This window comes from Paroedura picta, chromosome 5 (assembly GCF_049243985.1).
Source record: "Paroedura picta isolate Pp20150507F chromosome 5, Ppicta_v3.0, whole genome shotgun sequence".
Taxonomy (NCBI): Eukaryota; Metazoa; Chordata; class Lepidosauria; order Squamata; family Gekkonidae; genus Paroedura; species Paroedura picta.
In genome coordinates this window covers 117,220,766-117,235,689 of record NC_135373.1, presented here as the reverse complement: position 1 = coordinate 117,235,689, position 14,924 = coordinate 117,220,766, and positions in this window count along the sequence as shown.

Sequence of the window (14,924 nt, the reverse complement as noted above, 5' to 3'; positions counted from 1 at the left end):
GTGATCAGGTCATTCGGGGGCAGCAAAGTCCAGAAATCGATAGAAATATATATATAAATATATATATATATAAATATATATATGCCTCATGAAAGCGTTTCAAGACAGAGCCACAGAAGGATAATATTATTTCACTCCCGCATTGGCAACCTCTCCAACTTCCAGCTTTTCTCCTTTTTTTTTTTTTTTCATTTTCAACCTCATCTCCTCTTTGATCCCAACCATCATAATTTTCAGCCGCCACCTTGATCTGTCCCTCAACAGGTTATTACCTCTAAGCAAAGCCTCTGCAGTTATTTTGCCCCCCGCCTCCCCCGTGGAGAAATGTTTTGTGGATTATATTACTGATACGGATCATATTTAGTTGGCTGGCTGAAGAGAATGTAGGGGCTAACCTTTCCATTTCCTGCATTGCATGGGATTTAGACACATAACTCCCATCAAATGCTCCATTAAATTGCTGTCCGGGAATGTATGAAAGTTATATTTCCCTGCATCTTTACAACATCAGAGTACGATGGATGGCTAAGTTTTCTTCCCTTTCCTTTTTTTTTTTATGGCTCTACCTACCTGTTTCCGGGCTGACGACACCTGTGGAGGGCGAAACAGCCATCCCGTGTCATTGTCAAGAATACATCATCATTCATTATCTCTGGAAATTCAAGTCATGGACAGCAACACCGACAGATGTGAACACGGCCTTTGGTACCGGCTCCTTTAGGAATCCTGAATCTGCGCTCCCATTTCCTTTATCCAACTTTCCGCCCCGCTCCCGAGAGACTCCCGGGAAATGAAAACTTTGAGTGTGCAACCGAGATGCGTTAGAATCCGCTGAACTGTGGCGGAACATCCATATTCATGGCTACGAAACATCATGGCAAAGAACAATATATAGTGAAGATAGTGATTAGGGCTAGCATGCGCGGCAGAACTTTTGTGATCCTTTATTTATCGGCCCGGCTCCTGTCATCTATCAAGGCTGCTTTGTACCGTTTTTCACAGTACAAAGCAACCCCGCGGCTAGCGGAGGCATGGCTGATTTGCCGCGCGCTGCCCATCCCTCGGTTGCATGTTCTTCTAAAGATGCGGTTCTCACTTTCAAAACCACTTCTCTTCCTGGGTTCTAATGTGTGTAGCGTAACTGGAGTGGAAAGGAGCACGTAGCAAAGATCTTCTTCCTGATTGCCTCCAAGGTGGGCTTTCTCAACCAGGGTTTCACAAAACCCTGGGGTTTCTCGACGGCCCTGGAAGGGTTTCGCAAACGGGTGGGAGCTAATGAGTTTTATTTGTTAAATATGTATTGGGTGATATGACCATATGTGGTCATGTTGACCCGCCCTCCCAAATGACCAATCATAGGCCTGCAGGAATTGGGAAGGGGCGGGGCCTGAGGTAGGCAGGTATGTACACAGTTCTACTTCCCAACCATCTTCTGCATGATCGTGCCACTTCTGGGGTTTCTGAGAGGGGGTATGATTGCTGTCTTTAAGTAGCTGAAAAGTCACTTGGAGAAAGGCAGGGAGCAGTTCCTACTGGCAACAGAAGATAGGACCCGCAGTAATGAGTTGAAACGACGTGGAGAATAGATAGACGTGGAGGCTAGATATCAGGAAAACAGTTCTCAAATTCAGAGTAGTTCAGCAGTGGACTGGGCTGCCTAAGGTTGTGATGAGTTCCCCCTCACTGGCAGTCTTCAAGCAGTGGCTTGGGAGATACTTACCATGGATGGATAAGGCTGATGCTACAATGTGGCAAGGGCTGGACTAGATGTCCTGTGTGGCCCCTTCCAACTCTAGGATTCCATGAGATTCTCTGCGACCAAAGCATCCACTCCCTTGAATCTAACTGCATCTGCTTCTCATTGTGCAGCTGAGCTGTTCCTGGTTGTCCAGGGCTTTCACATCACAGCCCCAGGGAATTGGATTCTCACCACCTGGCGGTTGGCTGTGATCTATTTGCTATTTATTTTGCGGGCCAAATTACCCATACCCACGCTGGGTTAGATGCTGGCACGGATGCACGCTCAAACAACGTACCATTGGCACCGACTTCTCTGATTTATATGAGCTTGAAGATTCTTTTAATCAGAATAATAGTTGGCTCTTCAGGGGGAGGCAGCTGAGGAGTGGAGAGTGTTTGTTTCCAGATTTGCCTCTGGGCTATCAGCTACTTAAAGAAAACACTGGGGTGGTGGGGGGGAGGGATGTGGTTATGAACTTCTTTGTTTCTTCTGAATATACCTCTATTGTCATCGGAACTCCTAGAGTGGTATGGTCTTTTAAAACACCGGAATGTGCCATATCGCATGAGGAATTAAGTTGTCAGTAGAACAACAACAGCAGCAGCAACAAAACCTTGACAGTCGGCATGTTTTATTAAGGCCCAAAAGCTTTTTAGGTTCTCTCTGTCCCCCCCCCCCCATTTTCTTTTCTTTTCTCAATGTGCATTTTTAGATTAAAAACACCCAATTGATCCAAGAGACTCCAGCCATGGCGATGGAGACTGGCTATTCATCTGGAGTCTATTTTTTAAATAATTTAGCTGCATCCAGCTATTAGAATAATAATTCAGCTATGATTTAATAATTCAGGGATACCCTCGAACAGATTGTTTTTTATGCCGTCAATACACCCCGAGGGTAAATTGTTTACAATGCACACATATATAAAACACAATCAGTAAATGTGTGTTTTTTTTTCTCCCTTTCTTGTCTATCGTGCAAAGATGGGAGCGTAGGCATTGGTGTTTGAAAGAGACATTGTTCCTAATGGATCTGTAGAGGGACCTTGAGGAACTATGACTCTCATTGCTAGGTGCCCCTTCCGTACCCTCTTCTCTGGTCTAACCACAATGGATTGGGCTTTCCCTACAATGATATTTATGAAATAAAGAAATAAATGGTCACTAGGCTTTTGAGGACAGATGTAGGGAAATCTCCTCCCCAGCTTTGTATGTCCAGCTTGGTGCCGGTTAAGAGCGGTAGCTTCTAATCTGGAGAGCCAGGTTTGATTCCCTACTCCTCCACATGTAGCCAGCTGGGTGACCTTGGGCTCGTCACAGTCCTGATAATTCTGTTCTCATAGAGCAGGAATGTCTTGGCTGTCTCAGCCCCACCTACCACACAAGGTGTCTGTTGTGGGAATAGGAAGGGAAGGCAAAAGTAAGCTGCTTTGAGACTTCTTCGGGTACAGAAAAGCAGCACAGAAGAACCAACTCTTCTTCTTCAGCAATAGTAAGGCTCTCTCAGCCTCCACTCCCTCAAAGGGCGTCTGTTGTGGGGAGAGGAAGGGAAGGCAATTGTATGTTGCTTTGAGACTACTTCAGGTAGTGAAAATTGGGGTAAAAAACCCAACTTTTCTTCTTAATGCATCCACATGACCATTTATGCACTGGGAACTTCACTGCCCCAGCACTCATGCTGGAGTACAAATCAGGGGTGGATGAGGTGCCCCGGGCCAAATGCTTGCCCATGTGGGTGCAGGAAGAGGTGGAACAACCTCCCACTACTAAAACTCCAGCCTGCAGCCTGGCATGAAACCTCCAGTGCATAAACGGTCCATCTGTGGTCTTATGTGGCTTTTCTGGTCATGCTTCTCCACCTAAATCCCTGGTCTCTAATAAGCTGTGTCTTTCCCACACAGAGCTTAGAGCCTCTTAACAGCATATGCTTTATCTAATCCGAACACACTTCTGTAGATTGAGAAGTCTACCTGCCCTATATGTGTCGATGTGAAAGCCTGCTTGTACACATTGTGTAACTTGTCATACCAAAGACCTTCCTTTGTAGGATATGCTTGAAAGAGAGGTATATTACTTTCACGACTGTCAATATTCTCACAAACACAGCTCTGCTGCTATAGTGATTCCCCTTCCCCCAAATTCCATTAAAAATAATTATTTAGACAGTCCTTTTTCTTCATCTTTGATTCACAGTCAGGACCACTGAGTTGTTTAAATGTATTTAGATCTTTGCTGACCCAGCCTAGGAAACTGGAGGACCAACAATTTTTTTTTTCTTTTTTCTTGGACTGATAACACAAGAGGCTGATAGTAATTCAAAAGTAACTGCTTTATTTCACTTCTGAGGTAAAATAGAATGGTCAGTATTAGGTTTAGGACTTTGAAGGTGAATAAGCAGTAGGGAAGAGGTAACTTTATACCAACACTTTGTTTGACACAATCAAGTGGCTGTTTTGTTATACAGACTGGTCTTAAAACTTGGCAACCATTCTGAGCCTCAGAGGAGGGCAGCATACAAATATAATTAATAAAATAAATAAGTAAATAAATTACTGCCTAGATGTATAGGCCTCTTAGAATCATAGAATCATAGAGTTGGAAGGGGCCATACAGGCCATCTAGTCCAACCCCCTGCTCAACGCAGGATTAGCCATAAGCATCCTAAAGCATCATCTTCTCTTCTCTCTCTCTCTTTTTTCTTCTTTTTTTTGAAAATTACTTAAATTTGTAGAGGCAGGAACATCCACACACATTCCAATTTCACTTTTTTACCACTTGATAGGGATCACCCCCCCACACCCTTTACTAGGAATTATTTGCAGCAGAAAACAGCTAGGGCGATTCCGCACCGGGATCCATGTTGCAAATTGTTTGTGGAACGAAAAATCACCATTTTAAATAGTGGAATTCGTTGTTATGCATACCTTCCTTTGTAGTGGAATCCAGTTGCGTTTCTATCGTTTCCCACAGGTTTCCGGTCTCGGCAAAAATCGCTAGCCAGGAAGCGATATTGCTGAGCTGTGTCCCACCCCTGGCCGTCAAGCAGCCAATGGCAGCCGTTATCATGCTCCCAAACAGCCCCTTTCCCTTTAAGGAAGGTTAAAAAAAAAAGGTTGATTCATTGTAACGGAGAGACCCATCCAGCTAGCAGGTGGTGTTTGAGCTGCCGTTTCATCGTTGCCACACTCCCCCGAGTGAAAAAAAATACCCCCCCCCCCTCCTTACGGGCACGATTTTCAGCAGAAAATAGTGTGAAAAATAAAGGGAAAATAAACCAGCAAACGGGCCTCTGTGTTGCTTGTGCTTGGTGACTTTAAACAGAGGGACTGCAGCTGGGGAAGCCTCACTGGGTAAACGAAGGCTTGCCGGTGCGTTGATCTCTGCTCGCTCGTAGAAAAAAAAATGGTGATCGCTTCGCCAGAAGATCAGAGGAGAGAGCCAGGGGGAGGGACTTTGCAGAAAACGCAACAATGGTAACGCACAGAACTTTTCTGCTAGTGTTGCAGATTGGTTGCAGGAGTGTAGCACTTTCCGGAGGGTGAATCCACTTTTTGGGATTTCCCTGAAAGCGCTACAACGAAGTGCTTTTTGCGGATTGGTTTCAGGAGTGTGGCAGATTGTCAACGACGTTGTGCATAGCGGCAAAACTGTAGCGATTTCAATTTGTAACCATTGTGCTATTTTGGACGAATGCGGAATGGCCCCTACTCTTCCCACTTTCCTGGTTCAGGATCCTCCTTGAGCCACTCATTCCATTTAACTGTCCTTCAGTGTTTTTACTCCACTTTCAATTGTAATTCTTAATTGCCACTCTTAATTGACACTCTCAACTATAGAATTCCATTTGAATCCCAGGTCACTCAAAGTTTGCAGGTTAGGCTAAACCATTAAATGTTTACTGTTAATTATAGGCGCACTGATACCTATGCGATGAAGTCACTGAGGCACCAAAAGCTAATTTAGAATAAAAGCAATCTGAATTCAATGGGCAAGATGATTTTTTTTAAAAGAATGGGGACAAAGCTGCTGCCAATCATGCTGCAAAGAGGATCACACTGGAACTACTGTCTAAAAGTCAGGTTTGGCAAGGGGGGTAGGCTGACTGTTTTGGGGGTGCTTTCCCTGTGCAACACCCTTCACGGGGGAAAAACCTGCCAACCTCTCCTCCTCTAAGAAAGGTCATCAGAAAGAGAAGGATTGTTTCCTTAAATGGAGACAAAAATTGATAAAATCAAAATTTCAGCCCCATAGATGCTGTACTCTAATAGCGAGGAGTATTTCATGTTTGAAACAAAGATAAAAATTGTCGGTTTGAATAACAGATAATGCATTGATACCTTTTTAGCTCTCCATATCCCTTGTTGGTAACAGCTGCAGTTCCATCAGCAATGAGCATTTCCCTCCAACATCTCACAGATTTTCATCATTCTTGATAACTAATGATGAATATTAAAACAGTGAACTAGCCTATACTAATTCCAGCTGCTTTCTTGGGGGAGAACTCTTCTATACAAATCTCCCACAAATGCAGCTATTTGGCAAGTACCAGAATATTCTGCTCTTTGAAACCCAGAGGGTTGACCAGCTCTTTGCTTTCCCCTTCTTAGACTTGCATCAAGTCTACAATGACAGCCCCTTTGTCATATGGATCTGAATGTGAACTGTGTTTTCTGGGGGGGGGGTTAACATTCTAACATTATCTGCTGCCTGCAGACCCTAAATGTGGGACCTAGGAGCACTGTAAAGCTTTAGCCCATACCTATAGTCTTTTTAAAGCTGATGTCCACTTTCTTCCAGTTGCCCAGTTGTGAATGGGCCAGGCTAGGCAAATATCATTAGGCCTAGCTGAGTGCTATCTGCCCTGGTGAGTATTTGGATGAGAGACCACCTGGGAAGCCCAGGTTTGCTATGCAGAGTCAGGCAAGGACAAAACTCCCTTACCACACGGCTCCTAAATCCTCCTTTGTGATGAATTCATTCATTCATTCATTCATTCATTCATTCATTCATTCATTCATTCATTCGATGAATGTCAACTTGAAGTTTCCCCAATGAGGAATTCCTGGTATACGGATTTTTTTCCTGGAGATTTCTCCATCAACATGTCATCAACCTGCCCATCCACTCCCCATGTATCTTCCGCTTGAGCCAGTGGTTGAACCAGCAGGTTCTAATCTGGCAATCTGCGTTTGATTCCCTGCTCCTCCACATGCAGCCAGCTGGGTGATCTTGGGCTCACTACACCCCTGATAGAGCTGTTCTGACCAAGCAGGAATATCAGGGCTCTATCAGCCACACCTGCCTCACAGGGTATCTGTTGTGAGGAGAGGAAAAGGAAGGTGATTGTAAGCCACTTTGAGACCCCTTCGGGTTGAGAAAAGCGGCATATAAGAACCAACTCTTCTTCTTCTGGAAGATGTGCAGTGCCTTGCATCCAGGAAACCCACCCAACAGCATCCTTCTGGTGCAGACTGGAAGGATCCCTTGGAGATTCAACTCAAGGGGAAAATGAATAAATTACGTGCTGCAGAAATGGTGTCTGAGAATGAGCAAGGCCAAGCAATCCTAAAGAGGATTGAATTTAATGCTGAACGGAGGGAAAGGGGGTTAATTCAGAGACCAGAAGTTGGATGTGATGTGTCAGTATACTTTTATATATAAAACATATGGCTGTCACTTTATCATTTTTTTACAGTTCTGGGATATTTCCTTTCCTTTTCAACACAACTTTCTTCGAGATTTCTCATTCCCCTTTATTTTGTGAGAGCTCAGTGGCCTAAACAAGAAACTTTCAGTTTTCAATTGTTCTGTGCTGGATATTTGTGAATTATGACTTCAGGACCCGGGGAGCTTCACCTGTGGCGGTATGCAGGCTAAATTCGGCTTGCTATTTATTTAGTGTCTTTATCTGTTCAGTAAACTTGGAGTTTGTCAGCCTTTCCCACCGAAAAGCCTCACGATATCCTGAGTATAATTGTCTTTTTATTGCCGCAGACATCTGTTATTGCTTTCCAACAAAGGTAAGTATAGTTTTCTTCTCCCCCCGCCCCCCAAGGCAATGAAATGAAGCATCCATTTCTTCTTCTTTTTAATTAAATGTACAGGCAAAACTGAAGTGAGCTGAGATGGGTCGGTGGGCACAGGCCAACTCTGGAAACAATTATTTTTTTTAAAAAAGCCAACAAAGTGGTTTTGCATTCAAAATACACACACAACTTCTTTCATTGGGTTGTACATTGTTTGTTTGTTTTCAACAGTGCATGCCCCGTATCCTATATATTTATGCTCAGTTTCTGGAACAATGTGTGGGTTTTTTTTTTCCAGTTTAGGTCTAGAAAAGGATATCCTCGTACTCACCCATAAGAGATCTGTCATAGAGATGGGCATGACCCAGTTCCCAACTCTAAATTGGTCACAGATCTGGCCAGTTGATATCCCCCTCCTGAAGATTCCCTGGACCTTTTGTCCTATTTGGCTCGTGGTTCAGGCCCTTTAAACTGGTCTGGCCATCAGCTGCTAGTTACAACCCTTTAAACTATTTGTTTCACTCACTCCTTCCTAATGGAGGAATACTAAAATGGCTGCAATTTCCCCCAATTTGGAAGTAGGAGTGTGTGAAATGGATCACTGAAATGGCGACCAGCAAATTTAAACTTAACAGCTTCTTGAGTCTGACCATCTGCGGTTCGCAGTCCATTTTGCTTCTCCCCACTTGGAAGGGGGGAGGGAGTAAAATAAAGGGTTTAAATGGTTGCGAGTCATTTCACCCATCCCTCTTGCTTCCAAGCAGAGGAACCAAAATCAGTCACAGAATTTTCCAGTTTGTGCCCATCTTCACCTGTCATTTATTCCCATCTGGCCTCTAGTAGGCTTCCGGAATTTTGAGCTCTGTGTGACACAGAGTGTTGGCCTGGTTGGGCCACTGGCCTGATCTAACATGGCTTCTCTTATGTTCTTGTTGACTTAATTGGGGAGGGGGAAGGGACTATTGGCCACAATCTGGATATTGCAATCTGGATTTTCAGATAGTTAAGTGGATAGGGAATTAGTTAGAGAACCGCACTCAAAGAGTTGTTGTCAATGGTGTTTCATCAGACTGGAGAGAGGTGAGTAGCGGGGTACCTCAGGGCTCGGTGCTCGGCCCGGTACTTTTTAACATATTTATTAATGATCTAGATGAGGGGGTGGAGGGACTACTCATCAAGTTTGCAGATGGCACCAAATTGGGAGGACTGGCAAATACTCCGGAAGATAGAGACAGAGTTCAACGAGATCTGAACACAATGGAAAAATGGGCAAATGAGAACAAGTTGCAGTTTAATAAAGTGTAAAGTTCTGCATCTGGGTCAGAAAAATGAAAAGCATGCCTACTGGATGGGGGATACACTTCTAGGTAACACTGTGTGTGAACGAGACCTTGGGGTACTTGTGGATTGTAAACTAAACATGAGCAGGCAGTGTGATGCAGCAGTAAAAAAGGCAAATGCCATTTTGGGCTGTATCAACAGGGGCATCACATCAAAACCACAAGATGTCATAGTCCCATTGTATACAGCATTGGTCAGACCACACCTGGAGTACTGTGTGCAGTTCTGGAGGCCTCACTTCAAGAAGGACGTAGATAAAATTGAAAGGGTACAGAAGAGAGCGATGAAGATGATCTGGGGCCAAGGGACCAAGCCCTATGAAGATAGGTTGAGGGACTTGGGAATGTTCAGCCTGGAGAAAAGGAGGTTGAGTGGGGACATGATAGCCCTCTTTAAGTATTTGAAAGGTTGTCACTTGGAGGAGGGCAGGATGCTGTTTCTGTTGGCTGCAGAGGAGAGGACACGCAGTAATGGGTTTAAACTTCAAGTACAACGATATAGGCTAGATATCAGGAAAACATTTTTCACAGTCAGAGTAGTTCAGCAGTGGAATAGGCTGCCTAAGGAGGAGGTGAGCTCCCCCTCACTGGAAGTCTTCAAGCAAAGGTTGGATACACACTTTTCTTGGTGCTTTAGGATGCTTAGGGCTGATCCTGCGTTGAGCAGGGGGTTGGACTAGATGGCCTGTATGGCTCCTTCCAATTCTACGATTCTATGATTCACACATATTCCTTCTCCTTCTGTGTTTCAGTTCACTATGACATGAGTCCAGGTAACATTTTCCTCTCAGTTGTGTGTCCATCTCTGCCTTTGTAGTTGGCTTCATAGCTGTATATGATTTCTGTATAAAGATACAGGATTTGACTCACCCAGTTGCTATGACACCAAGAGGATGGATCAACATTGCCTGCCTGTCTGTCTTCTTGGTTGTACTCTTTCTACAAGGAGCTCGGTGTACTATGAATGGTTCTCCATTATTTTTGTACTCACAACCATCCTATGAGATAGGTTAGAATGGCAGAGTGGAGCTGACTTAAGGTCATCAAGTGGGCTCCCTGGAAGAGCAAAGATCTGAACTTTGATTTCCCAGATGCTATTCCAACCCAACCTTTCTCTACTTTTTTTATAGCTGAGAAATCCTTGAAGCGTTCTTCAGGCTTTGAGAAACCCAAGTAATAGTGTGATCATGCAAAATATGGTTGGGAAGCCAAGATGGATACACGCCCACCTTGGACCTCTCCCCTTCCCACCCCTTCCAGGCCCATCATTGGCCATCTTAGGATGTGGGGCAGGTCAACGTGTCTGTATATGGTCAGATCACAATAATAGCTTAACAATTTTTTTAAATATATTAAAATTAATTAACTTCCACCCATTCAGGGAACCCTTCCAGGGCCATCAAGAAACCCCATGGTTTCATGAAACCCTGGTTGAGAAAGCCTGCTCTAACCACTAGGCCACAGAGGCTACTCAAATTATACGTCTTTTCCATATGAGCTCTGTTCTCATCATGGCCATTCCTTAGTGAGACAACTGAATTGTTTTTGACAAGCTTCATTTATATTTTAAATCCAGAGAATTCATGTTGCCTGCCAATCATTTCTGGCAGTATGGCAGCTCTCGTGCATATCTGAAGAAAGCTCTGGCATATGAATATCCACAATTATGGGTTCAATACCCTGCTTTGTCATGAAGCTCACTGGGTGACCTTGGGTCAGTCACCCCATAATCATAGAATCATAGAGTTGGAATGGACTTCGAGGGTCATCTAGTCCAACCCCCTGCATGATGTAGGAACTCACAACTACCTTCCCACCCATAGCAACCCCAATTTCATGCTCTACCAAAAATCTCCAGAATCCAGCCTGGCCTGGAGGAAATTTACCTAACATCCCACAATGGCAATTAGTAATTCTGTGGGCATGCAAGGAAGGCTCACAAGAGACAAACACTGGCACATCCCTTTCTGCCCACCCACTCATAATGTACCTAAAATCAGCATAATCAGTTCATATCAATTCATCAGTTCATAAAATCAGCATTTCTGTCAGATGACTATCTAGCTTCTGCTTTAAAATTTCCAAAGGAGAACACACACCCTCACGAGGAAGCCTGTTCTACTGAGAAGATGCTCTAACTGACAAGAACTTCTTCCAGATGTTTAGCTGAAAATTCTTTTGAATTGATTTTAACCCATGGGTTCTGGTCCAGCCCTCTTTGGCAACAGAAGACAACTCTGCTCCATCTTCTCTATGACAGCTCCTCAAGTATTTGAACATGGTTATCATATCACCTCTTAGTCATCTTCTCTCCAGGCTAAGGAGGCCAAGCTCCCTCAACCTTTCCTCATACAACTTGGTCTCCAAACCCCTCATCTCTGTAGCCCTCTTCTGGACATGCTTCAGTTTCTCTACAACTTTCTTCAGTTGTGGTGGCCAAAACTGAACACCATACTCCAAGTGAGATCTAACTAGAGGAGAGCAAAGTGCTAACATCATCTTGCGTGATCTGGACGTTATACTTCTTTTACTAAAGTCCCAAATCCCTCAGCCTAACCTTCTTCCACAGGGTTATTGGAAGGATAAAATAGGGGACTAAGCGCCATTTATCCCACTATGCAGTTCCTGGAAGAAGGGAGGAATACACTAGTTCTGAGTAGCTTGCTAGACTTGACTCCAGCCTGGGAATCATTACCCTGACCTGGATGGCCCAGGCAAAGGAGGAAGTTCAAAAACAACTGTTGTGCTTTAATCAAACATAAACTCAGAGATAAATGATTGCTTTAGGATGCTTAGGGCTGATCCTGCGTAGAGCAGGAGGTTGGACTAGATGGCCTGTATGGCCCCTTCCAACTCTATGATTCTATGATTCTAAGAATGATCCCATTCGATATCGAGAGCTGAGCAGGGTTGGCCCTGGCTGGGAGAAACACCATGGTGTAGTGGTTACAAGTGGTGGCTTCTAATCTGGAGAACTGGGTTTGATTCCCTGCTCTTATACATGTAGCCAGCTGGGTGACCTTGGGCTTGTCACAGTCCTGTTACTGTTTTCACAGAACAGTAATATTAGGGCTCTCTCAACTCCGCCTACCTTACAGAAAGTCTGTAGTAGAGAGAAGGGAAGGCAATTGTAGGCCGCTTCGAGACTCCTTCTGATAGAGAAAAGCAGGATATAAAAACCAACTCTTCTTCTAGCTCCTGGAAGGGCCACCTCCAAGGAATACCAGGGTGGGGGCAGGCCATGGCAAAACCGCCTCCGAACGTCTGTCGCCTGGCAGCTGGATATTCTTAGGATCTCCTGGCTAGATTATACACATGTCATACAATAAATAATACACACCTTGTTGAGATTCTTCCTTCGAGTCTGTTAGCCCACCTTAACCAGAAAGACAACCCGAGAGGTAAACGAACCCCCAAACCATCAAATGGCTCCTCCCAGCTGGGCTCTGTTTTTTTTTTTTTCAATTAAGCGTCTTGCAGGTGAGTCCTTAAATCTATACCTCCATGTTGTGCCGTACGCTGAAAGAATCATCTTCACAGCTGTAGACCCTGACGCTTGGCAGGCATCCGGTTTGGCAGGAATGCCGAGAGGCAACGCAATTTGCTTCATCCGCCCTACGTGGGAGAAATGAATATTTGCTTCTCTGATTAGGAGCACCATCGCAGAGACAAATAAGAAGGTGGAGGAACAGACACAGAGAGAAACCAGGGCAGTGGCCCAGGTGGCTTCGCTCTGCCAAAAGCACAAGGATGAAGAATGGGTTGGAGGCATGGTGAGATTGGAGGCTCATCTAGTCAAAGGCAATCAGAGGGACTGGAAGCTTATCATGGAGAGCCTCCGATGGAAATCAGGTGGTTTCCTGGTGTTTTGTAAAATGCTAAGCAAAACACTTTCCTTCTACTTTTGACATTTTCTTCCTTTTGGTTTACCCATGAGAACGCACACTCAGAATTGAATCTTGGTCCTGGACAGCATGGTGGTTCTTTGACTACTTTGATTTTTTTTTTTGATTGTGAGCTCCACATCTGAAATTATTATTATTACCAGTATCAAAGCCCATTTTTTAAAAAATTAAAAAATGGGTTTTGAAGGGGGCGGCAGGTAGGAGGGCGTGAGAGGGTGGCCGCGGCAACAGGGCTTTGCGGCCCGCACAGAGGCTGCACTCCCCCACCCCCGGCTCCCTCCCAGCAGGAGTGTACCTGTCGCTGCCTCTCTCCTCGTGGGCGACAATAGAATCATAGAATCATAGAGTTGGAAGGGGCCATACAGGCCTTCTAGTCCCACTCCCTGCTCAATGCAGGATCATAGAATCATAGAGTTGGAAGGGGCCATACAGGCCTTCTAGTCCCACTCCCTGCTCAATGCAGGATCATAGAATCATAGAGTTGGAAGGGGCCATACAGGCCTTCTAGTCCCACTCCCTGCTCAATGCAGGATCATAGAATCATAGAGTTGGAAGGGGCCATACAGGCCATCTAGTCCAACCCCCTGCTCAACGCAGGATCAGCCCTAAGCATCCTAAAGCATCCAAGAAAAGTGTGTCTCCAACCTTTGCTTGAAGACTGCCAGTGAGGGGGGGGCTCACCACCTCCTTAGGCAGCCTATTCCACCGCTGAACTAATAGAGGATTGCACTAGTGCAGTGATAAATCTAAGAGAACCTGGTACTCGGCCAGGATACTTTTCGGATGAACAATGTATGTTTTTTAGCCATCTGATGACCCACCCACCCATCCATCCATTTACAATGTTGACTGGAAAGGTTCATAGGAAGCACCACCTGCCAGGATGTGGAGGGCCCACACCCAACCCCTTGTCAGATCACTGTGGGGGGTAGGAGGGATTGAGCCATCTTGGTATTTGGGAATTTAATGCTGTTTTAAGGGTTTTTTCATAGAACCATAGAGTTGGAAGGGGCCATGCAGGCCATCTAGTCCAACCCCCTGCTCAATGCAGGATCAGCCCTAAGCATCCTAAAGCATTTTTGTGGAATATATTTTAATGTAACACGCCTTGAGTCCTAGGAGGCAGACAGACAGGCTATAAATTTAATTAATAATAATTTTAAAAAGTGAATTCACTCCGACCCATTTGGGAAACACTTCCAAGGCCATCCAGAAACCCATGCTGGGACAGCCTGATATATGGAGTCTGCCCCAGAATCCTTTGTGACATTTTGTGGCAGAACTGCACACACTCTCTGGCTCATGTCAATATGAGAAGGTTCCCCCGAAGGCAGGACGTTCAAAAACAACTGTTGTGCTTTAATCAAACATAAACCCAGAGATAAATGATTGTAAGAATGATTTTTATCAGTCGCAGAAAGATATGTTAGACAGCTCGCTGGGAGCCACAAATGTGTTCTGCTGGGCAAGTACATGTGAATGATTTACTTTGTTAATAGTTTCAGAAATCCAAAGCAGAAATCATAGAGACGAAGGATGGCCTTCACTCTCACAGACAGTCTTTAAAATTCCCAAATACGGACAAGAAATCTTCAAGCAGTAAAATGTTTTGGAAAATGGTACACTTTATGACTCTGACTTAATATGCCCAGTGGCTCAAAGCAGAATTCGGAAGTAAGCGTGGTGTCCTTCTAATCTGGTGAGCTGAGTTTGATCTCCTGCTCCTCCACATGCAGCCAGCTGGGTGACCTTGTGCTAGTCACAGTCCTGTTAGAGATGCTGTCCCAGGGCACTTCTGTCAGAGCTCTCTCGGCCTCATCTAGCTCAAAGGGTGTCCGTTATAGGGCATTTTTAAAATAATCTCCTCCAGATTGGTACAATTGGAGACTTCCTGCTCCTTTGAACACACTCCC